Here is a 23,107-nt window from a genome sequence, read left to right as displayed (position 1 = left end):
TGGCATGTTTCAGACTTACCGATCCAGGGGAAGTGCCATGCTGGTGGGAGAAGCTGACCTCTTTACCAAATTGACACGGAGAGAAGAAACCACCAGCAAGTACACGCAGGAACCCAGGCAGAGCTCAAGCACTCTGCATCCTTCAGGCTGGAATTCAGATCTGCCCCCAGTGACATGCCTCCCACCCCACAGCAGGAGTCTGCCTGCTTGAGACAGAAGCTGAAAACCCAATTAAAAAATTATTTATTTGTGCTTGCTTTGGCAGCACATATACTAAAATTGGAACAATACAGAGATTATCATGGCCCCTGTGCAAGGATGACATGCAAATTCATGAAGCGTTCTATATTTTTTACATACCAACATACAAAATAAATACACAGAAATCAGTAGCCTTCATATATGCTAACAACAAACACAGAGAGGATGAAATCAGAGAATCACTCGCATTCACAATTGCATCAAAAAAAATAAATAAATAGAGAACTTTGGAATAAACCTAACCAAGGAAATAAAGAATCTCTACAATGAGAACTTTATTTATTTATTTGTTGTTTTGGTTTTTTGAGGTAGGGTCTCACTCTGGTCCAGGCTGGCCTGGAATTAACTCTTTCATCTCAGGGTGACCTTGAACTCATGGCAATCCTCCTACCTCTGCCTCCCGAGTGCTGGGATTAAAGGTGTGCGCCACCACGCCCAGCTACAATGAGAACTTTAAAACACTCAAGCAAGAAATTGCAGAAGACACTAGGAAGTGGAAAAACATCCCTTGTTCCTGGATTGGAAGAATCAATATTGTGAAAATGTCAATCTTACCAAAAGCAATCTACACATTTAATGCAATCTCCATCAAAGTTCCAAAGGCTTTCTTCATGGAAATAGAAAAAAATCCAAAAATTCATTTAGAATCACAACAAACCTCAAATATCTAAAATAATACTGAGCAACAAAAATAAGGCTGGTGGTATCACCATACCTGATTTTAACCTATACTACAGAGCCATAGTAACAAAAACAGTGTGGTACTGGCACAAAAGCAGACATGTAGATCAATGGAAGAGAATAGAGGACCCAGATGTAAGTCCAGGTAGCTATAGCCACCTGATATTCGATAAAAATGCCAACAATACTCATTGGAGAAAAGACAACCTCTTCAGCAAATGGTGTTGGGAAAACTGGATATGTATCTGCAGAAGGATGAAAATAGATCCTTCTCTCTCTCCATGCACAAGAATTAAGTCCAAATGGATTAAAGACCTTAACATCAGACCTGAAACTCTGAAACTGCTAGAGGAAAAAGTAGGGGAAACCCTGCAACATATTGGTCTTGGCAAAGACTTTCTGAATACAACCCCAATTGCTCAGGCAATAAAACCACAGATTAATCACTGGGACCTCATGAAATTACAAAGATTTTGCACTGCAAAGGACACCATGAATAAAGCAAAGAGGCAACATACAGAATGGGAAAAAATCTTCACCAGCTATACATCTGATAGAGGATTAATATCTAGGATATACAAAGAACTTAACCAGTTAACTAATAAGGAACCAAACAAGCCAATCAAAAAATGGGCTATGGAGCTAAATAGAGCATTCTCAAAGGAAGAAATAAGAATGGCAGATAAGCATATAAAAAAATGTTCTACGTTACTAGTCATCAGGGAAATGTAGATGAAAACTACATTGAGATTCCATCTCACTCCTTTCAGATTGGCCTCCATCATGAAAACAAATGATCATAAATGTTGGCGGGGATGTGGAAAAAGAGGAACCCTTCTACATTGCTGGTGGGAATGCAATCTGGTCCAGCCATTATGGAAATCAGTGTGGGGGTTCCTAAAACAGCCAAAGATTGATATGACCTAGCTATAGCACTCCTAGACGTATATCGTAAGGACTCATCTCATTTCCTTAGAAGTATGTGCTCAACCATGTTTATTGCTGCTCAGTTTATAATAGCTGGGAAGTGGAACCAGCCTAGATGTCCCTCAACCGATGAGTGGATAATAAAGATGTGGCACATTTATACAATGGAGTTCTACTCAGCGGAAAAGACAAATGAAGTTATGAAAATTGCAGAAAAATGGATGGACCTGGAAAGGATTATACTAAGTGAGGTAACCCAGGCCCAGAAAGCCAAGCACCACATGTTCTCCCTCATATGTGGATCCCAGCTACAGATGATTGGGCTTCTGCATGAGAAGGAAAAAACTCAGTAGCAGAGGCCAGTAAGTTAAAAAGGAGATATAAAGGGAAGAGAAAGGAAGGGAGGAGGGTACTTCATAGGTTGGTATTGTATATATGTAAGTAGAATGATTAAGATGGGGAGGGGATATGATGGAGAATGGAATTTCAAAGGGGAAAGCAGGGGTGGGGGGTGGGAGGAGGGAGGGTATTACCATAGGATATTTTTTATAATCATGGAAAATGCCAATAAAAATTGAGAAAAAAAAAAAAAACAACAGACTCAGGCAAATACCATGTTTTCACTCCCATGTGGAATCTATATTAAACACGTGTATGTGTGCACACATTTGTGCACATGTGTGTGTATATCTGTGACATGGAAGCAGAGGAGAGACTTTGGGGGGATGGGGAAGGAGCCCTGTGGAGTGAACAAAAGAGCAATGGGGATGGATATGGGCAAAGCACAATGGTACACATGCATAAAAGTGTCACAACGAAACCCATTATTTTTGTATTCTAACACTAAAATAATAATAATGAAGAAAAAACTATGGCAAGAAAAATTATTTATTTATTTTGAGAGAGAAGGCAGAGGGAGAGCTAAGGAATGGGTCCTCCAGAGCCTTGGAGCTGCTGTGAATGGGAACTCCAGACGCGTGCGCCGCCTTGTGGGAATGGGCGACATTGCATGCTTGCGTCGCTGTTGAGCCTTGCTGTGTGGGGAGAATTCGAACAGGAGTTCTTATGCTTTGCAGGTCAGCGCCTTTGCCGCTAAGCCATCTCTCTAGCCCTGAAAACTCAATTTCAATAACACCTGAGCCTATTGGGGGGAAATAGGTTCAAACTACCAAACCACACGAGACCGAAATGATAAAAGGAAGATTATGAGCTCAAAATAGAAGCAGAACTGGTTGGAAAGAAGGGAATCAGTGGAGGGGGAGCAAAGGCGAGTGGTGGGAGGGGACTATGATCATAAACATTTTCTATACGTATGGAGCTTACCAATAAAACGTTTAAGAAAAAGAAGGAAAGAAATGTTCAAAATGAAAGACCATTATTGATCTAAAAAGAAAGAGTTCAGTCTCACAGGACTGCCTCCATTCCAGAATGCTTGACTTCTGACCAACTGTTTATACCTCTGGGGTTCCCACAACCCCCTCCTCAGGTTTGGCCTTTTGCTAAAAATGGCTTCTAGGGGGCTGGAGAGATGGCTTAGCGCTTAAGCGCTTGCCTGTGAAGCCTAAGGACCCCGGTTCAAGGCTCGGTTCCCCAGGTCCCACGTTAGCCAGATGCACAAGGGGGCGCACGCGTCTGGAGTTCGTTTGCAGAGACTGGAAGCCCTGGCGCGCCCATTCTCTCTCTCTCCCTCTACCTGTCTTTCTCTCTGTGTCTGTCGCTCTCAAATAAATAAATAAATTAATGAACAACAAAAAAAATGGCTTCTAGGGCAGGAGGGTGTCGTCTGCAGAGCACCTTCCCTGGGTTCTCTACCTGGAAGTGAAACCCAGGGAGGACCTGAACAAGACCCCTAGCACCACTGGCTTTTAGTCCCTCGCTTTTGCCACCAATTTGAGAGGTTACCTAGCGGAAGATTACACTCCATTAGCTGCGCTCTAGAGAACACCTCTGGCGGATGGGCCAGAAAGGAGCTCACTGAGTAAAGTGATTTTCAGTTTCAAGCTGATTGAAACCACTGAGCCTTCACTTGGACCTATACAAGCATTAGACATTAGAAAGCCCAAAACTTGGAATGGAGAGATGGCTCAGCCGTTAAGGCACTTGCCTGAGAAGCCTAAAGACCCACGTTCCATTCTCCAGCTCCCACATAAGCCAGATGCATACAGTGGCGGCGCACGCATCTGGAATTCGTTTGCAGTGGCTAGAGTTCTGGCATGCCTATTCTCTCCTTCTCTCCCCCGCCCTTTCTGTCAAATAAATAAAATTAAATAAAAAGGAAAGAAAGCCCCAAACTCCACCTTCTGAATGTGCTAATGCCACCACTATGTTCACATGGGTCCTCTTGTCACCAGCAGAGGCGGTGCAATTTGACTTCCCCTTCATAGAGCCTGCAGGTCTCTCCTCAGAGGCCTCTCCTTGGGTACAGCCAGGATCTTGACTTGTGCTGCACAAAGAGTGTTAGGATTCATCAATGTGATGCAAAGTGTGACCACTAGGCAAAGAAAAACACACACACTCAAAAAGATAGAGTCAAGGGGGGGAGGTGGTTAGAAAAAGAAAAGAGGCTGAAATGTCTTAATAGCTATATGTGTTTTTTCCCCCCCGCCGGCTTTTGAAGTTACATTATTCAAAGGATGTAATCTATAACTCCGTCACTGAGTTTAAAGATTACGTCACTTAAAATTAAGTGAACTATAAGCTGGTTTACTTATTTCTCATATCTTTTTGTAAATGAGATTGTAAGATAGTTTATGAGGTGCATTGTTTGGGTTCACAGATGCAGAAAGAGGTACTGATAAGGTCAAAATCAAAAGCACAAAGGGATTAAGATATACATTTATTTATTTATTTATTTATTTATTTGTGTGTGACTATATGGGTGCATGCACGCCATGACATGCTGGTGGAGGTCAGAGGACAGCACCAAGGTGTCTTTTTCCCTCCCATCTTGCTTTAAAGACAAGGCCTGTCTTGTTCCTCTGCCCATGCCAGATTAGCTTCCTAAGCGTCCAGATTCTCTTGGCTGCACATCCTGTTGCTGCAGGCACATTGGGATCAAAAGCCTGTGCCCCACTTTGCCTCTGGCTTTCTGTGAGTGTTGGGGAGGACAGAGCTCCTGTCAGCAGGCTTGCAAGTAAGTGCCTTTAACCCCTAAGTCATCTCCCCAGACTTAAGAAGTATGATTTGACCTTAAATATGGCTTATTGGCTATCTTAATACTCTTATTTGAGGTGTTTCTCAATGAAAGAAATATTGTTTCTGTACAGGGAGGAGGTCTTTGGCCAGGTTTGGTCATCTGTGTCAATATTCTTGACTCTTCTGGATGTATAGAAGTTGTCAATAAAAAGTAAAAAAAAAAGGGGGGGGCTGGAGAGATGGCTTAGCGGTTAAGCGCTTGCCTGTGAAGCCTAAGGACCCTGGTTCGAGGCTTGGTTCCCCAGGACCCACGTTAGCCAGATGCACAAGGGGGCTTATGTGTCTGGAGTTCGTTTGCAGAGGCTGGAAGCCCTGGCACGCCCATTCTCTCCCTTTCCCTCTATCTGTCTTTCTCTCTGTGTCTGTCGCTCTCAAATAAATAAATAAAAAATGAACAAAACAATATTAAAAAAAAGTAAAAAAAAAAAAATCTTGACTCTTAGTGAGCTAGCAAGAGAGATAAAGCAGACAAGAGTAAGGGACTTTTCCTTTCTCATCTCCTCTTAAATTTTTCTTTCTGTCCTGCCTCACTTTGAAGAGATAGGAAGTTTGATTGTAAATGCATAGACTTCTGGTAAAGTTGTGAAGTCACTTACCTACCTCCAATCACCTGTCCCCCTGCCTCAGACCACCCTGTTAATGGAGAGGCAGACTTGAGACTTGGGGCTCCTCCTCCTCACACTTGACTATCTTGGGGGAAAAATACCCTTTCTTGTTTGCAAAATGTGTCCTTTCAGTGACTGACATGTTGTGCATTGGGCAAAAGCAAACTTCAGTGGGAAATAGAAGCTCCTCATATTTCATCAGTTAACCAGCAGTTTTGATAGAGCTCAGCCTCCAGTCTATGCCCTTCCCTTCCAGGGGAAGTGAATGGATGGGGCTGAACTTTCCACCCACTTGGTGTTTCTGGTAACCTGTCCCACCTGAGGTTATCTAGGGACCCCAACCTAAGTTACCAACTTAGAATAAATTCAGATGTAGAAGAAAGGGCTGGTTATGAGTGATAAGGCACCCCATCATTCAGAAAACTGCAGTGGTTTTAGGAGCCGTGTGCCAGCAGTGGGGAACAATGACCAGACATGTTTCTCATATCACAGTTGTAGGTGGCACAGTGCTTGGTAAATGTTGACTCTTGTCTGTCATCATCCTCATCACCACTAAACTAAGCCCACTCTTGCAGTTGAGATTCACGGGGATGTAGATCAACAACGTGAAGCATAGTTCTTAACCAAGACAGGAGAGCAGTCAGAAAAATGTATAGCTAGCACACTGCGACTTGACATTTGGATTCTGTTACTTCCAAACAGAATGTGTTGGCCTGCAAGGCCACACTCAGGGCACAAGACCATATGGAGGCATGGCTGGTGGCATCTGGCAGAGTGCCGGAAGAAGCGCTCTTGGGCTTAAATGTTTGACCTTAAATGATCTACAGCTTGACACTCAAAGGTATGTCAAGCATTCAAAACAATTGGGAAATAATCAGACATTGAGAACTGTGTATCTCCACGATAGAAAAAGATGTATTATGTGACAGAGAATATTGAGGCTGTCCATGTTATTTTTAAAAAATTTTTTTTCTTTATTTTTCTTTATTTATTTGAGAGTGTCAGACAGAGAGAAAGGCAATGAGAGAGAGAGAGAGAGAGAGAGAGAGAGAGAGAGAGAGAGAGAGAGAGAGAATGGGCATGCCAGGGCCTCCAGCGGCTGCAAAGGAACTCCAGACACTTGCGCCCCCTTGTGCATCTGGCTAACGTGGGTCCTGGTGAATCAAGCCTCGAACTGGGGTCCTTAGGCTTCATAGGCAAGCGCTTAACTGCTAAGCCATCTCTCTAGCCTGAGGCTGTCCATATTAATCAGGACAAGAATTGATAGAAAGAGCTTTCAAACAGGCTAGGATTTTCATTAAAATGGCAAAAGGCCTCAGGGCATTCCCCTAAGTGGGGAGACACCAACAAGGCCCTCTAAGATCAGAAGAGCCTGCTGAGAAATTTGCAGTGGCTGCGCAGCGGCTCATGGAACATCTATGGTGGCAGGAGCTCTTAGAAATTGCTTTGTTTAAAATGATCATTTTACAAAAAAGATGATGACGTCTAGGGAGGTGATGTGACGTACCCACACCCTACACAGTACATTTGGGACATAATTCAGCTCTGCCAACTTCCACCTAGTACTTTTCTCATCTATTCCATTTTAAGAAACCATGTATAAATCTGTGTTAGCTCCTCCCATCTCTTGGCTTCTTTTTTTCTGTCTCCACTCTTCAAAGAAGAGTTTTTCACATGCACAGAAATTCTGATATGCTCATTATATTTCCTGAGCTTTTAAAGGTCTTGAACAGTTATATAAGATAGAATGATATTCTATCATAGGAAACATGTCCCCTTTCAGAATTTTCTCATATAGTATTCTTAATAAACATTTCCTGGTAAAGTAGATGGTTTCATGATTAAAGGATATTTTAGACTTCTTATCAAATCTTGTGGGAACCAGGCATGATGGCACACATCTTTAATACCAGCACTAGAGAGGCAGAGGTAGAAGAAGCACCATGAGTTCAAGGCCATGCTACCTCAAAAACAAAAAAGAAAAAGAAAACTCAGGGAGTCTCCAAGCTAGGCCTTTGGTTTCTTCCTAGGTGTCATTCTTTCCCTGAGGGCACACACTGGGTTGGAGGCATGACATCAAACTGGTTTTACTCTTTTGAGTTTGGGGTAGTTTGAGCCATTTATGACAATGAGATGGTCTCTTAACAGGAAAATTCAAGTCCCTTTAGGTGGAGACCTTTCTTCTCTTTCTAAGGTTTCCCAACAAGCTTGGTGGGCACATCTGAGGGTACTTGATAAAGTCAGACCATGAAAAACTTAGAATTTCAGTTCTCTCAAAATTGTGCTGCCTCTACCACATTAAGCTGGAGTCTCCCTGAGAGTTCCGAGGAGAAGTCTATATCTTCTTTGAGTTCCCTGATTTTCTGCTCCCAGTGATCTAGGTTTATTCACATTAAAAATGGACAGTGGAAGCCGGGTGTGGTGGCGCACGCCTTTAATCCCAGCACTGGGGAGGCAGAGGTAGGAGGATTGCCATGAGTTTGAGGCCAACCTGAGACTAGAGACTACATAGTGAATTAATTCCAGGTCAGCCTGGGCCAGAGTGAGACCCTACCTTGAAAAACTAAAAAAAAAAAAGACAGTGGGAGTCCCTCTAACTTAAGGTGTGTGTGGGGGGGACTGACACCAGGGCGTCTTCTCCCTGACTGTCCATGTGGGGAGGATCCTTTCTAGTTGAAGAACAGGGGGCTGTTCACTGATATGCTCAGGACTCTAAATGCTTTCAACATGGTGTGGGTGGTCAGAGCAGAGAGAAGAAAAGCAATAATACCAGTACCACAGAGGCAATTTGTCATTCGTTTGCTAATGCTTGGAACTGTGTGGGCACTTTTTCTTGCTTAATTATTATAGACACTGAATGAGATTGATGCTACTTCCATTTTCTAGATGAAGAAATAGAACCTCAAAGGGATGAAATAATCTGTCCTAGGCCACATAGGACACGTGTGACAAGGAGAAATGGCAGACTGTCTGCCTCTCAAGCAACCTGGCTACTACTTTCTATTGCTTCAAGTGATCCAATTCCAAGGTTCAAAGCTCCCCCTTAGAAGTTTCTAAGAAAGAACTATAGGTACCAACTCCCTTAGCCTGGACAGTTAGGTGACCCAAAGTCTCGGGCAAGCTCACTAATGACATCTTTAGATCCTAGGACAAGGTTACAGTGGAGGCCCATGTGCCACTTGATATAAATATTTGAATATTGAGCTAACAAACTGCTAAGTAAAATAAGTCCTTCTTGACAAAACCATCTCCATAGTCTTCAAACTGAATAATACGCATAAAATGAGGCTGAGGCAGACACTTTTGATTGTGTGTTTGTGATATGTGGGTCCTCAAAAGTCTAGTACCAAGGCTGCGGTCCCTATTACCTAAGTCTAGTAGAATCACTGGCTTTAAGGGACGATAGGTATTCAAGACAAATCCCACACTAAGACTAGGAAATTTGACCAACAGCGCTGTCTTTGTGAAGATAGCACACTGATTTGGAGTGATGAGTTAGATGAAGTCACAGAAAGTCCTTACATTGAGTTCTATGGTTTGACCTCATTTTTGCTATAGTAATTCAATTTTAAAAATTACAATTTAGAAGAAAATTACTTATCCCTAAACTGAGGCAGAACAATTGGCTTTTCTTATCGGTGTATTTAAAGTTGATTGGGCAATGTAGGTCTAAGCTTTAAGGACTAGCAGAAATGATTTTTATCACTGGGGAAATGTATTAGTAACTTTCTGTCCATGCAGAAATATTCTGCTGCCATTTGAAAGGAATACTTCTGCAGAGGGAAGCATGATTTGTAATGTTAACTATTTCAGGTCAAAGGCAATGACGAGACAGGATGTAAAATACACCAAGGGCAGAGCTTCTGGCAATCCTTTCCTAGAAGAGTTATGTAGATAGTACTCACTTTTCCCAGAAACAATGTGTGAAATATGCATGGAGCCCTGCCAAGCAAGGAAACCCATCCAAACCTTGATGTCTAGGGATTTCATGGGGGTATCGCCAAGCAGATATGACTGAATAACCTGCCAGTCTGGAGCTGGTATCTCTGTGACTCAAGGTGTCCCACCATCAATCACATTGCTGCTGAACTCTACCAGTCATGGCCCAGGCCTCTAGGTAAACAGGGACACTATTATCAGGCACAATATTTCAAGGGCTTAGAGGCGAACTCCCAGGTGTCAGGGCTGGCATCTTTTACAAACATTAGTTTTGGACAAGGCTTATCTTTAATATACAACAGTAGTAATCAGGTAAAATGTCCACCAGGAGTAGATTAAATAGATAGTTTGTGTACACTCAGCAGTAGAACACAGTTCATTCATTAAAGAGAATAAAGTAAGCCTACATAAGCCATTAAGGAGGATGTCTAGAATGTGGCAGTGACCAGAGAGCGCAGGGCAGCGCAGTGCATATAAGTATGGTAGCATTATGTTTCCAGGCAAGCTCTCACCTCTAACCCAGGCTGACCTGGAACTCGCTCTGTAACCCCAGGCTGGCCTCAAACTCATAGTGATCCTCCTACCTTAGCCCTCTATGTGCTGGTGAGATGGACAGGGAGGGTGTCTGGGCTCCTAAAAGTAAACAAGGCAGGATGGTCTGCACTTGCTAGAAATCAAAGATGATCTCTCGCCTAGTTCTCTAGACCTGTTTTTCCACAAACAACCAGAACCTCTCCTAGGACAAAGGTCTTTTGTAAGATTTAAACATGGTTGGTCAAGTTCAGACATTTGAACTTGGTGTCAGGGCTAGCCTCTTCCTGAGACAGCCTCTAGCCCTAACCAACCAGCTGTCCCTCTGGTTCACCTGAGCAGGAAGACAAAACCCATGACTAAGGCTATAAATACCTTTGTAAGGGGAGGGCACGCTCTCAGAGCTGCCTGACACCTGGAGAACTTCCAGCTGGGGGTGAGAGTTCCCTTGACTAGGACTGGGCTACAGTCAGGGCTGAGCCGAGGGGAGAGGCCCCAAGTCTTTACTCTCCACATGGCCTCCTTACTCCCTCCAGCTTCCCACATGGCAGGAGCTCTTTCTTTTCTCTCTCTCTCTCTTTTGTTCCCCATGGTTTTCCCAGGTCCACGTGGGATCTCTAGTCACATAGGTGTCTTTCTTTGGCTCTATACTTCCCTCAACAAATATAATAATTTAATAATTAATTATTTATTTATTTATTTTGGTTTTTTGAGGTAGGGTCTCACTCTAGCCCAGGCTGACCTGGAATTCACTATGGGGCCTCAGGGTGGCCTCGAACTCACGGTGATCTTCCTACCTCTGCTTCCCAAGTGCTGGGATTAAAGGAGTGCGCCACCATGCCTGGCTTTCAGGATTTTTTTTATGCAATTTGTTGATTAAAATTTAAAATGAACCTAGAGTTTTGGGTTTCAGGATTCTCTTGGACCCCAGGCACCCACGACACTGGAACTGCAGGTGTGTGCCAGCACATCCACCTATGTGTGGGATAGTTTTTTGTTTTTTTTTTTTTTTTTTGTCAACAACAACAGTGCTTCATGTTAGAAAAGGGATAATGTTGTATTCAGGTTTGCATTGCTGGCATAAATCACCCAACCAAGAGCAGCTTGTGGGAAGAAAGGTTTATTTTGGCTTATAGACTCCAGGGAAAGTTCCACGATGGCAGGGGACAATGATAACAGGAGCAGAGGGTGGACATCACCTCCCCCCCAACATCAGGTGGACCACAGCAACAGAAGAGTGTACCAAACACTGGCAAGGGAGAGCTGGCTATAACACCTATAAGCCTGCCCATATACTGCCTCCAGGAGTTGTTAATTCCCAAATCTCCATAATCTGGGAACCTAGCATTCAGAACACCTAAGTTTGTGGGAGACACCTGAATCAAACCACCACATTCTGCCCTTGGCCCTCATAAACTGATAACCATAAAACATATAAAATACCATGCATTCAGTCCAACTTAAAAAATCCCCATAGTTTTTTATGAATCCTAATAATGTTCAAACATCCCCATAATTTTTTAACTGAGCCATAATACCAAAATATTCCCCCCAAACCCATAGTGGCACAGAATAAACATTCACACTGCAAAAGATGGCACTGGGCATAACAAAGAAATATTCAATCAACACAAGATTTAAAACAACCAGGGCAACATCAAACTCTGTAGCTCCAAATCCAACAATTTTAGTCAGTGACAAATCTCCAAGTCCAATACTTCGAACCAGCAACAAGTCTCTAGAGTTCTAATTCAGCTCCTCTAGCTAGGTTACTCACAGTCCTGGAAAGCTTCATCCAGGGCCAGCATCTCTCCTTAGCCGCCATCTCATGGTCCCGACATCTCCACCGAGTCTCCACTGCAACCCATGGCCCACCCTCAGGGCTGCATCCAGGCAATCCTTAGCAGACCTGCTTCACACTGTCTATGGCTGTTTCCAAAAGACAAGACTGTGTTGCAAATTCAATGACCCTCTCTTTCTTGCATTTCTTATACTCCATAATACCAGGTGGGGTGCCAATTTGTCAATCCAGGGGGAAATGAAGCAGACTTTGAAGAACAGAACATTCCTTCAGCATTCAGACCCCTTCAAAAGACTGCATCTTCCCACCATTCCAATGCAGGTCAGCTGGACCAATCTCAATGATTGTAATCTCTCCATTGCAGCTGAACAGGTAGCAGTTTCACGCAAAGATTTCATTTTTTTTCTGTGCCTCCCTCCACTCATATCAGTCAATTTCTTTTTTTGTTTATTTATTTATTTATTTGAGAGTGACAGACAGAGAGAGAAAGAGGGAGAGAGAGAGAATGGGCACGCCAGAGCCTCCAGCTGCTGCAAACGAACTTCAGATGTGTGCCCCCTTGTGCAACTGGCTAATGCAGGTCCTGGGGAATCGAGCCTCAAACCTGGTTCCTTAGGCATCACAGGCAAGCATTTAACTGCTAAGCCACCTCTCCAGCCCCAGATCGTGTATTTTTGACTGTTTATTTTCACCTAACATCATATCCCCTGGTTTCAGCTTTCTTATATATTGTTACCAATGACAACATTTCATTCTTTTATGTCTGAACAGTATTCCTCTGTTGTATTTTTCCACATACCCACTAACGGACATGTATGTTGATTCTTTATCTTGGTTTGCTTTGGCTAGTGTTACAATAAACACAGAAAGACAAAAAAAAAAAAAAAATCTGTACCAAAACCATTACTTCTACAATGGAGGTGTTAGGAGGAACTGGCAAACATTCTGATTCACAGGGCCAGGGACCCAGACTGGTATGTGTGATGAAGCCTGTGTCCCAGAGAGCTCAGGTTCTATTGTATACTGAAGGGGAGTTGCTGCGGAATCTTTTGTTGTTGCTGCTGCTGTTTGTTTTTTTGTTCTCTTTGTTGTTGTTGAGACAGGTTTTCCCGTAGCCCAGGCTGGCCTCAACTCTATATGGCGGAGGCTGACCTTGGCCTCTCGATCCTCCTGCCTCCACCTTTGCATAGTTGGGATTACAGGTATGTGGCACCACATTCTAACTGAATAATCTTAAAAGGGTCTCTTAGGAGGGAGCATTAGTAATGATTGAATTGGACTGAAAAACACCTGGGGACAGGGAGACCATTATACTTATCTACATTAAAAATGCTGTAAACCGGATCTAAATGCTTATTAACTGCTGCTTTCTGGGAGTCACTGAGGTCTACCCTCATGTACAAGACCAGAACAGAACTCCAATTCTATCAAAACACTCAGCTCCAATAATGAGTGAGGTCTAGAATCTGTCTGGTTGCCAAGAGCTTAGTATCTGTGTTGTGTAAGGTGAACTCCAATAGTTCAAGCTTTCCTGTGACCTGTCCCAATCAATGTTTATGTCAACCCCCCCCCCCCCAAAAATAAAAAGCTATCCACGGTGTGATGAGTTTCCTGAAACAGGCCAGGAAATTGGCATGAAGGGAAGACCCTTTCCTCACCTTTACTTCTGCTCCTCATAGGTGGAGCTCTAGAACCATGAATTCTTCATTCAGCCAACTCCAAACTCACAGCACTGTCCAGAGGAGAGGGGCTAGTGCATGCTCTTCCTTCCTTCCTCTGGGATCCTGGAAATGGTGCTCTTTGCCAGTGATCTTTGCCACCACTCATGGGTACAGCCTCAGAGTTCTTTGTTTTTGGTTTTTTTAAAACATTTTTTTAATTTATCTGTTTTATTTATTTATTTGAGACAGAGAGAGGGAGAGACAGAGAGAGAGAGAGAGAGAGAGAGAGAGAGAGAGAGAGAGAGAGAGACCCAGAGAGTGAGAATGGGCTCACCAGGGCCTCCAGCCACTGCAAACTAACTCCAGACGCATGCACCACCTTGTGCACCTGGCTAACGTCGGACCTGGAGAATCGAACCTGGGTCCTTAGGCTTTGCAGGCAAGCGCCTTAGCCGCTAAGCCATCTCTCCAGCCCCATAGACCTTTTTTTTTTTTTTTTTTGTTTTTTTGAGGTAGGGTCTCACTCTAGCCTAGGCTGACCTGGAATTCACTATAGAGTCTCAGGGTGGCCTCCAACTCACGGTGATCCTTCTACCTCTGCCTCCCGAGTGCTGGGATTAAAGGCGTGCGCCACCACGCCCGGCCCATAGACCTTTCTTTATAGGACTCCAGTTGATCACTGTTCTGGATTAGTGCTGGACATGAGGTGGAAGTCATTCATGTCCTGAAGCTCCTCCCCCCTTGGATGTCAATACTGCGCAGGATGGGGTTGGGGGTCCACTTTACCACACTACCTGAGTTACACTTAGCTTCTCTCTTTTCTCTTTAACTTGATGTCTCAAGGCCAAGTGCCTTGGAGCCACAATGATGAGATGTGAATTATAAAGACATGTTGTGCTCTGGGAATCTTCCATCACGCATTGGGTCATTCTGCTGAAGTGCAGGCCTGTTTTCCGCATGGCACCTGGGTATGGCTCCCTGCAGGAGAATGACCTAGCTGACATGGGCTTTGTCCCCAGGAATTTTCTGTGTTGTTGGAGAAAGATGGCATGGAGCTGTGAAATATACCTAACACTTTAGGCATCTTCAGAAGCTAAATGCTAAGTGAGCAGAGACGATGAAAAATGCCAGAGGAATTCAAAATACACAGGAGCAGATATTTTTGAAGACAGCAAGCAGGGTTCCACCCCTGATTCATCGCCGTGTCGCTGGCTGTGGTCCCACGAGTGCCAGACGACGGGGAGGCAGAGCCAGGCGCTGTGGAATGAGCAGGCGGGAGGCGGTGCTGCTCCGCTGGCCCAGGCGGGCTCGGGGAGCTTGGCACAGCCTCTTAGCCCTGGCCGAGGCTGTAGGAGGCCCGCACCCCGCGCACCCACCTCCGGGAACATCCACGTGGCTCCCTTGTAGTCATCTGAACTTAGATTCATCGACACCCACGGCTTTGAAATCCCGAGGAGGCAGCAGGGGTGGAGGGCGGTGAGCGTTCTGCGAGGTTTCTCCTGGTGACTTCACGCAGCAGCCCGGAGAAGGGAGAAAGCTGAGGGCGGAGGCGGTAAGAGCGGAGCCCAAGCTGCCCACACACGGGTCCCAGCCGTGGACTATTCTGGGGCCTAGGGATTCTGGAAAGACACGTCATTCCCTTACATCCTGATAATTGCTAAGAACCTCTTCGAGGGCTCATGATGGAGGTCATTCCACCCCTTCACCTTGGACCTTGCTCTCTCCCTCCCCCATCCCCCAGAGGTTCAAGCATAACTTGAAAAGGCTTAAATTAAAAAAAAAAAAATCTTCACAGGGACTAACTACAGAAAACCGTTCTCCAGACAAGTGCCTTAACTGCTGAGCAGTTTCTCCAGCCCCCCCCCCCCCCGCACCCCAGCAAACCATGCTTCCTCACTCCTCGCTCGCAGGCACCTCCACACACTTATCACCAAGCCGAGGGGGGATCTGTGCGGGGCACTGAGCAGCTCCCAGGTCAGCGTGTCCCTGGTCCCACTCTGCTGCTATGTGCCAGGGGAAACCCAACCATCTCTTGCCTGTGCTGCTAAAATTGTTCTTGGACTAGGTTTAGAAACCCAGTTCTGACCTTGCCCCATCCATGAATTGCATAGATGTTATATTTCCCATTTTTGAAAGATAATCTATTAGGACTACAAAGTTGTTTGCATTACTCTCCTGTTTAAATCCAACTTCCGGATGATAGCTGTGGAACCCCTGGGGGGATATGGCTCCATGACAAAGTGCTCGCGTAGCCTATGTGTAAGGTCCTAGGTTTGATCCTCAGTTCTGAAAACAGCCAACAATCCTGAGTGATCTTTTCCCATCCACGTTTCTAGGCACTCCTGAGACCTCCTTCCTCCTTCCACTTCCACCCAGTTTCTCAAGGGCTCCAAGCTTCCTTTTGCCTTTGTGGTTTTGCACCTGTTGATCCTATTCTCTAGAACGTCCTTTGCTTTTGGTATATCTGGTTCCTTCTCAGCCTTCAGGACTTGGTTTCAAGAAACAAGTCTTCCCAGACTGCCTTTTCTACTCTATACTATTAAATCTAAATCTGTTGTAAGATGTACAATTGTTTTATGTACTAGAAATGTCAAAGTCAATGAGATAGGCAAGCAGGATTTCTCTGTAATTTTTTGTCCTTTTATCTTATCACAGGGGTCACATTTCACAGCTGTAAACTTTATCATATAGACACTGTATCTAAGCTATAGCTGGCCCTTGAAAGGCTCATACTAGCAGGCACGTATCTTGTTAATGACTATACGTTTGGCTGCCACTGAAGTCCCTGGTGCCTCGCAGATGCTTCCTAGGTGGCTGGTGATGACGTGAGGAGTAGAAGTGGTGGCTCAAAGTGAGAGGACCAGACTTGAATCTGTCTCCACCCTTAACCAATAAGATGACCTGAACCACCCCTCTGCTTCCCTGGACTAAGTTTAGACATGTCCTAAGTCCCGCCCAACTCTCACATGCCAGAAACCAAGAGAAGAAATCTTTACCAATTGTATAGGTTATTTTAGTGGGAAAGTGTCCATTTTCATAAGTGCAACAGGATTTTCACACGTGTTGTCCTCAAGCTTGGTAATCATCACATTACTAAGTTCTTTCAAATCCAGAGAACTATTACAGGAAGATTCTCTACGGCAGAATAGCAAGGAGACATGTGAGCTGTTCTCACTTGCATGCTGCGGGCACGTCAATGATACCTGGAGGCAGTGTCTACTTGGTCCTGCGTGGCCGAGTGAGGACAGGGTTTCTTCAGAAAGCGGCTTCTTAGCTTGCTGCTAGGATAAGATGCTCTTACCACATGTCGTCACATTTCAGATGTACTTAATGATTATTCATTCACTCTAGCACCATGGGCTTTTGATAAACTGAAAAGATTGGGATTCCAGTCAATGAGAATCAGTGTATGAGAAAATGACTCCTTCTGTAGGCTCACGTGTTTGTATACTTAATCTCCAACTGGTGGTGTTGTTCAGGAAGGTTGTGGACCCTTTAGGTAGAGCCTTCCTGGAGGAAGTATGTAACTGGGGGCAGGCCTTGAGGTATTACAGTCAGCTTCACATCCTATGCTCTCTCTTTCTACTTCCTCTCTGCTGATGTGATCATTGTGATGCCACTTATGGCTTGTCATGCCATGATGGACTTACCCTGTGGAACTGTCACCAAATTAAACCTCTTTCCTTCCATAAACTACTTCTAGATGGGTAATTTGTTCCAGTGATAGAAAATTGTGACTGAGTGGTGGGGCCTTTGTTGTGATAAATGTATGGTTCTTAGACTTTTGGAACTGGTATGTGAGAGGAACATGGACGCCTAGAAAAGCCCTACAATGCTACAAGCAGAGCTTAAAGCAATATACTGGTAGGAGTTTGGAAGACCAGAGGGCTGTGAGAAATGTAGGCTATGCAGACTGGGCTCAAGAGGTTTCAGAAGCACTATGGACTCTATTGGGAATGGGGCTAGAGACAGTTCATGTGATATTCTGGCAAAGAAACTGCCTGCATTCTTCCCATGTTCTGAAAACTTGAGTGAAGCTGAATTTAAAAGTAATAGAGGGGGCTGGAGTGACATCTTAGTGGTTAAGGCACTTGCCTATGAAGGCTAAAGATCCAGGTTCAATTCCCTAGTACCCATGTAAGCCAGATGCACAAGATGGTGCATGCATCTGAAGTTCATTTGCAGTGCCTAGAAGCCTTGGCATGCCCATTCTCTCTCTCCCCCCTCTCTATCTTTATCTGCCTCTCTGAACTAGCTAAATAAATAAATAAAATATTAAAAAATAATAGACTAATGTGTTTGGCAGAGGAAATTTCAAGGCAGAAAAGCATTGAGTCTGTGTAGAGGCTTTTCTTATATTCTCTGATTCAGATCTACAATGAAAGAGAGTAAAATACAGAACAAAAAGACATGAAAATGTCAAGTTTGGCATCTAAAGAAATGTAAGCTGAAAGCCCCAGGCACAGAAACTGTAGCTGCTTCTGCTTTGGCTGTAATTGTTTTTCCAAAAGTAGGGTCTCACTGTAGCCCAGGCTGACCTGGAACTCACTCTGTAGTCAAAGGCTGGCCCACAGGAGTCCTGCCTCTGCTTCCCAAGTGCTGGGATTAAAGGCATGCACCACTAGGCCTGGTTTGTAATTGTTAAAGAGATTACCACACTTAAGGATAAACCAACTTTTCTGCACTGGGACGATAGGAAGGATGCCCAGAGGGTAAGAACAAACCCACTGCAGGCTCAAGGCAGGAAGAACGTAAATTCTTTTGAAAGGAGGTCTGAGGAAGAATACCAAAGGAGGTGCTGCTTCCCAAGGCCAGCAGGCTGAAGCTGCTCCAGCCGGGTTCCATGGGTGCCAGGCTTTATCCTGATCTGGTAGCTAAACTTGACAGCATTGCCATGAGGAATGTAAAATGGAGTATTTAACCATGGTTCCAGAGAGCCACTGAGGCTAAGCAATGTGAATCAGCACTGTTGGGATCCCTGCAAGGAGGCCCCGTGCAGCCACCACATGAAGCTGTGAAGATGAACCCCAAGTTGCAACGGAGTTCCCCAGATGTTAGAGATGTCTTGACCATGGGACAGCCACTAAGGAAAGCTGCAGGCTAGAGGAGAATCTAGACTACAGACAGCACAGTGCAGAGGAGCCGCCTAAATGTCTTGGAACCCAGAAGATTTCATCATGAGTCCCAGATGTCAGACATGGAGCTATAGAATTTGGTGTTTCAGACTTGTTTTGGTCCAATCTTGCCTTGCTATGACCCCAGTCCTCCCTTTTTAAGTGGGATTGTACTCTGTGCCATTATATGTTGGAATTATGAAACCTGTGTTTTGATTTCACAGGGCTCACAGTTTAAAGACTATCTTGAGTCTCAGAACAACTTTGGACTTTTGAATGATTTGGGGGACTGGCAAAAACCACAGGGACTTTTAAAATTGGACTGAAGGCATTTTGCATCATGAGATGTTCACAAGTCTATGAGGGCCAGAGGTAGAATGTGACAGTTTAAATGTAAAATGTCCGCCACAGCTGCATATGTTTAATCCTTAATCTGTAGCTGTTGGCACTGTTTGGGAAGGTTGGAGAACCTTTAGGATGTGGAGTCTTTCTGGAGGGGGAGCATCACTGGGGATGGTTATGGCTGCGCATCCTTTCACTATCTTTGCTTCCTGTGGCAAGATGATAGCACCCTCCTGCTCCTGCCACACTTTCCCTGCCACGATGGAAGCTGTCCTCTGGAGTGTAAGCCAAATTAAAGTTCCTCCCTTTCCATAAGCTGTTTCTGGTCAGATATATGTTCATAGCAATGAGAAGGTAACTGGTATAACTACCTTACTCTGGCCAGAGGCCTCTGAGCTGTTTCCACTTCTGCTCTGCAGGAGCACCAATAACAATTGAAGACCACTCAGTACTGTGGGCAGCATCCGCTTGGCTCTGTGTGGCTGGGTGAGGGCAGAATTTCTTCAGAAAGCAGCTTCTTAGCCTGTTGCCATGTTATGGTACTCTTACCATGCGGCCTCATATTCCAAATGCATCTGATGATTACTTATTCACTCCAGCACCCTAGGTTTTTGCAAAGAAACTGTGTGGGGATTGGGTCAATGGGAGTCAGTGCATGAGTCTAGTGTGTTAACTTTTTTCTAAAAAAGGGTTACCTGATAAATACTGCCAGCTTTGTGGGTCATTTGGTCTCTCTAGCAATATTTAATTCTGCCATTGTAACATGAAATGATATGTAACTGAATGGTTATGACAGTGTACCGATAAAACTTTACTGAGGGCTGGAGAGATAGCTTAGCAGTTAAGGTACTTTCCTGCAAGTCTAAGGACTCATGTTCGGCTCTCTAGGTCCCATGTAAGCCAGATGGACAAAGTGACACAAGTGTGCAAGATTGCACCTGTGCACAAGAGTACGCATGTGTCTGGAGTTCGATTTCAGTGGTTGGAGGACCTGGCACACCAATTCTTTCTCCCTCCCTCCCTCTCTCTTTCTCTCTCATAAAAAAAGGCCAGTCTGTTGGGCTTGCCTCAAAAAAAAATTTATTGAAAGAAACAGGTAGTGGAGGTGGATTTGGCCTATCTATTGTTTTCCAACTCCTGATCTAGGATTCCACATGCTCAGAGATTTTTAGGATCATATGTTGACTACTTGGGTCACACCGCAGATCACCCAATAGCAATGTATATCTTGGCTTATCTAAAGTCACACAGCTGTGGAATGAGGTCTAGACAGAATTCAGGACTCCTCACCCTTGTTAAGTAGAATTTTCCTTGCAGGAGATAATACTTACTTCTAAAGTTCTCATAATTCTTCCTGGATCATAGGAGAGTGTATGTTATTTAGACAAAAAGAAAGAGAGAGAATTAATGAGATTAAGTCACTCTCAACCCATTTTAATTGCAAAGTTTAGAAACGACGTGTCAGTCACCCAGCGGCAAACATGCAGATATTCTGGGGGGCTGAGGGCCACTTTACCTCTGTCTTCTGGACACACTGCTTGGCAGCAGCTAGTAGTATTCTGTGAGAAAAGTCTTCTTGGGGTCCAGGGAAATGGCTCCATGGGTAACATGACTTGCTGTGCAAGTCCAATGACATAAATTCATATCCCAAATTTCATGTAAAGCTAGGATTACAGATTACGCAACTGTAATTATAGGGTCCTTATGGCAAGATGGATGGCAGAGGTAGGAGAACTGTAGCAGTTCATGGATCAGCTTGGTACATACAGTGGTGAACAACAAGAGACCCTATTTCAAACCAGGTGGAAGACAAGGTCTAAAATCGCATTATCCTCTGACCTTCATACACACACTGTGGCATGCACATCACACACACACACACACACACACACACACACACACACACTCACAAGATAAAAACAAAATGTCTCCATGGCCTGGGTCTAAGTCCAGCTTCCTGGCAGAGACACTGCTCTCTAATCATGCAAGCTATTGCTGAGGTGGGAGAGGAATACATAAACTAGGTTTATGTTTGAGAAATTAACTTTATCTTGCTATGTGTTATTCATTTCTGCCTACTTGACCATAAATGCACAGAGGTTTGACTCTGATCTCTTGCCCTCCTTGGGGTACTGAAGAGCCTCTGGGGCCCTGTGTGTGCTAGGCAGTTGCTCTGTCACTGAGCTCGATACCCAGCCCTTCTCACTCTGATCTTGCTCTCTCCACCTTCCTCCTTTCCAGTTGGAGAGACAAGATATAAGCCTATAAGAAATTACATGAAACTCAAAGCCTGGAAAACATTTAAATGAAGTGAGAAATATTCATGGTTTCATTTTGTTCTCTCCCCTTCTTTCTAGCAATTGTCAGACACTAAATAAGCTCTGCAGCCACCGTGGCAAAAAGAAACTTATTTTTCTTGAATATAATATAATCTGCCTATAGTCCTTGATTCTTCTAATGCCCCAAAGCCCTTTACATTACTTTACAGAGTGATTGCATTGTTTTCTTTCCTGCTGACAGACAAGGCTCACCAGCCCAGTGAAGTCTAAGAAACAAGGGCACTTCAATGTCTTTCCAGACCAAATATCTATCACTGTCAAATGCCTTTAGTTACCTAAAACTCAGAAAAGACTTGAAAATGAGTAATTTTCTTGCTTTTTATACTTTTGTAAAGGGTGGGTTTTTTTTTTTTTGTTTGTTTGTTTTTTTGGGTATGTGTGTGGATGATGTGTCCCATGTGTACACATATCAGAGAAGATCATCGGTTACCTGAACTTAGAGCTCATGCCATTTTCAGATAGACTTTTTGACCAGAAAGCCCCCTGTAGCACTTGCTTTCTTGTTACTGGGACAAAATACCCAACCAGAAGCAGTTTATGAAAGGAAAAGGTTTATTTCTGGCTTACAGTTTGAAGGGGAAGTTTCATGATGGTGGGCAGAGCATGGCAGGAGCAGACAGCGGGCATCACACTCCCACACCAGTAAGGAGGAAGCAGACTGAGCAGGGCAAGTCTACAGTGCCCCAAGGCCTGCCCCAGTGACACACATCCCCTAGCAAGCTTCCACCTCCCAAAGGCCCACAACCTTCCCAAACAATGTCCCCAACTGGGGATGAAGCGCCCAAACACATTGAGGCCATGAGGACACTTCACATTCAGACCAGCTCACCCACCTCAGTGCTGGGTGCATCTGCATCTGCAGTCATGTCTGGCTTTTTATGCAGGTGCTGGAAATTGAACTCAGATTGTGTATTTGTGCAACAAGTGTTCTCACCTGCTGAGCCATCTTACCAGTTTCTGAGACGAAATTCAAGGTTTTTTTTTTGTTTTTTTTTGGCAAGAGCAGTTTGTTGGACAGGTTATTGTCCCTTATAGATGGGCAAAGTCTTTATAATCCATGTTGACACATTGAGGGGAAGGTGCAGTTTCTCACCCATACTCTGAAAAGAAGTGCTTCCATGTTTCGTCTGTTCATTCATCAAGACAGGTACTGGGTGTGACTCTGTGGAAGGTACAGGCCCATCCAAGATGTGCTTGGGTCTAGAAGGTGTTTTTGCACTGAAGACATTAGTCAAATGCATCTAGGAGTAGGGTATATAGCACTCTCATGACAAAAGAAAAATTAAGACTGACGATAGCAAATAGGACTTCTTTAGTTTTCACTGATGGTTTGCAGTTTCTAGTTGGCCATGCAAGTGAAGTTATCAGCTGTCCTCTCAGGAAGCTGCAGAACAGAAAGGGCAGGGGTTCTTGCTCCAGGTCATTTTCCCAGGCAAAGAATTGTAGCAAGCTGGTATTCAGGAAGCAGCAGTTGCCAGACACTGTACTGCTCTGCCCAGCCCACGCCTGAAATACTCCTGAGGACTCCTACAAAGACGGATTCACGGAGCGAGCCTCCAGTGGTAAGTCCACTGGGGGGCAGATGGAGCGCCAAAGGGACTTTAAGAGTTCATCTGGCCGGGTCACCCTCTGAGCTGCTACACAAGCTCAGGAACTCTGCAAGCCAGCTTCTCCAGGGCCGTAAGGAGGGTGGGCAGGAGCCCAGCGCTGG

General features: G+C 44.5%; 1 non-coding gene across 1 annotated transcript; it reads left to right on the top strand.

Moving 5' to 3' along the window:
- Positions 1–249: 249 nt before the first annotated feature.
- LOC123458991 lies at positions 250–353 on the top strand. Its single transcript, XR_006635924.1, has one exon. It is a non-coding gene; the product is annotated as a U6 spliceosomal RNA (small nuclear RNA).
- The last annotated feature ends 22,754 nt before the right edge of the window (positions 354–23,107 follow it).

The sequence above is a fragment of the Jaculus jaculus genome, chromosome 2 (assembly GCF_020740685.1).
Source record: "Jaculus jaculus isolate mJacJac1 chromosome 2, mJacJac1.mat.Y.cur, whole genome shotgun sequence".
NCBI lineage: Eukaryota > Metazoa > Chordata > Mammalia > Rodentia > Dipodidae > Jaculus > Jaculus jaculus.
The sequence above is the reverse complement of the archived record's forward strand: the minus strand, read 5'-3'. Positions and strand labels throughout refer to the sequence as shown.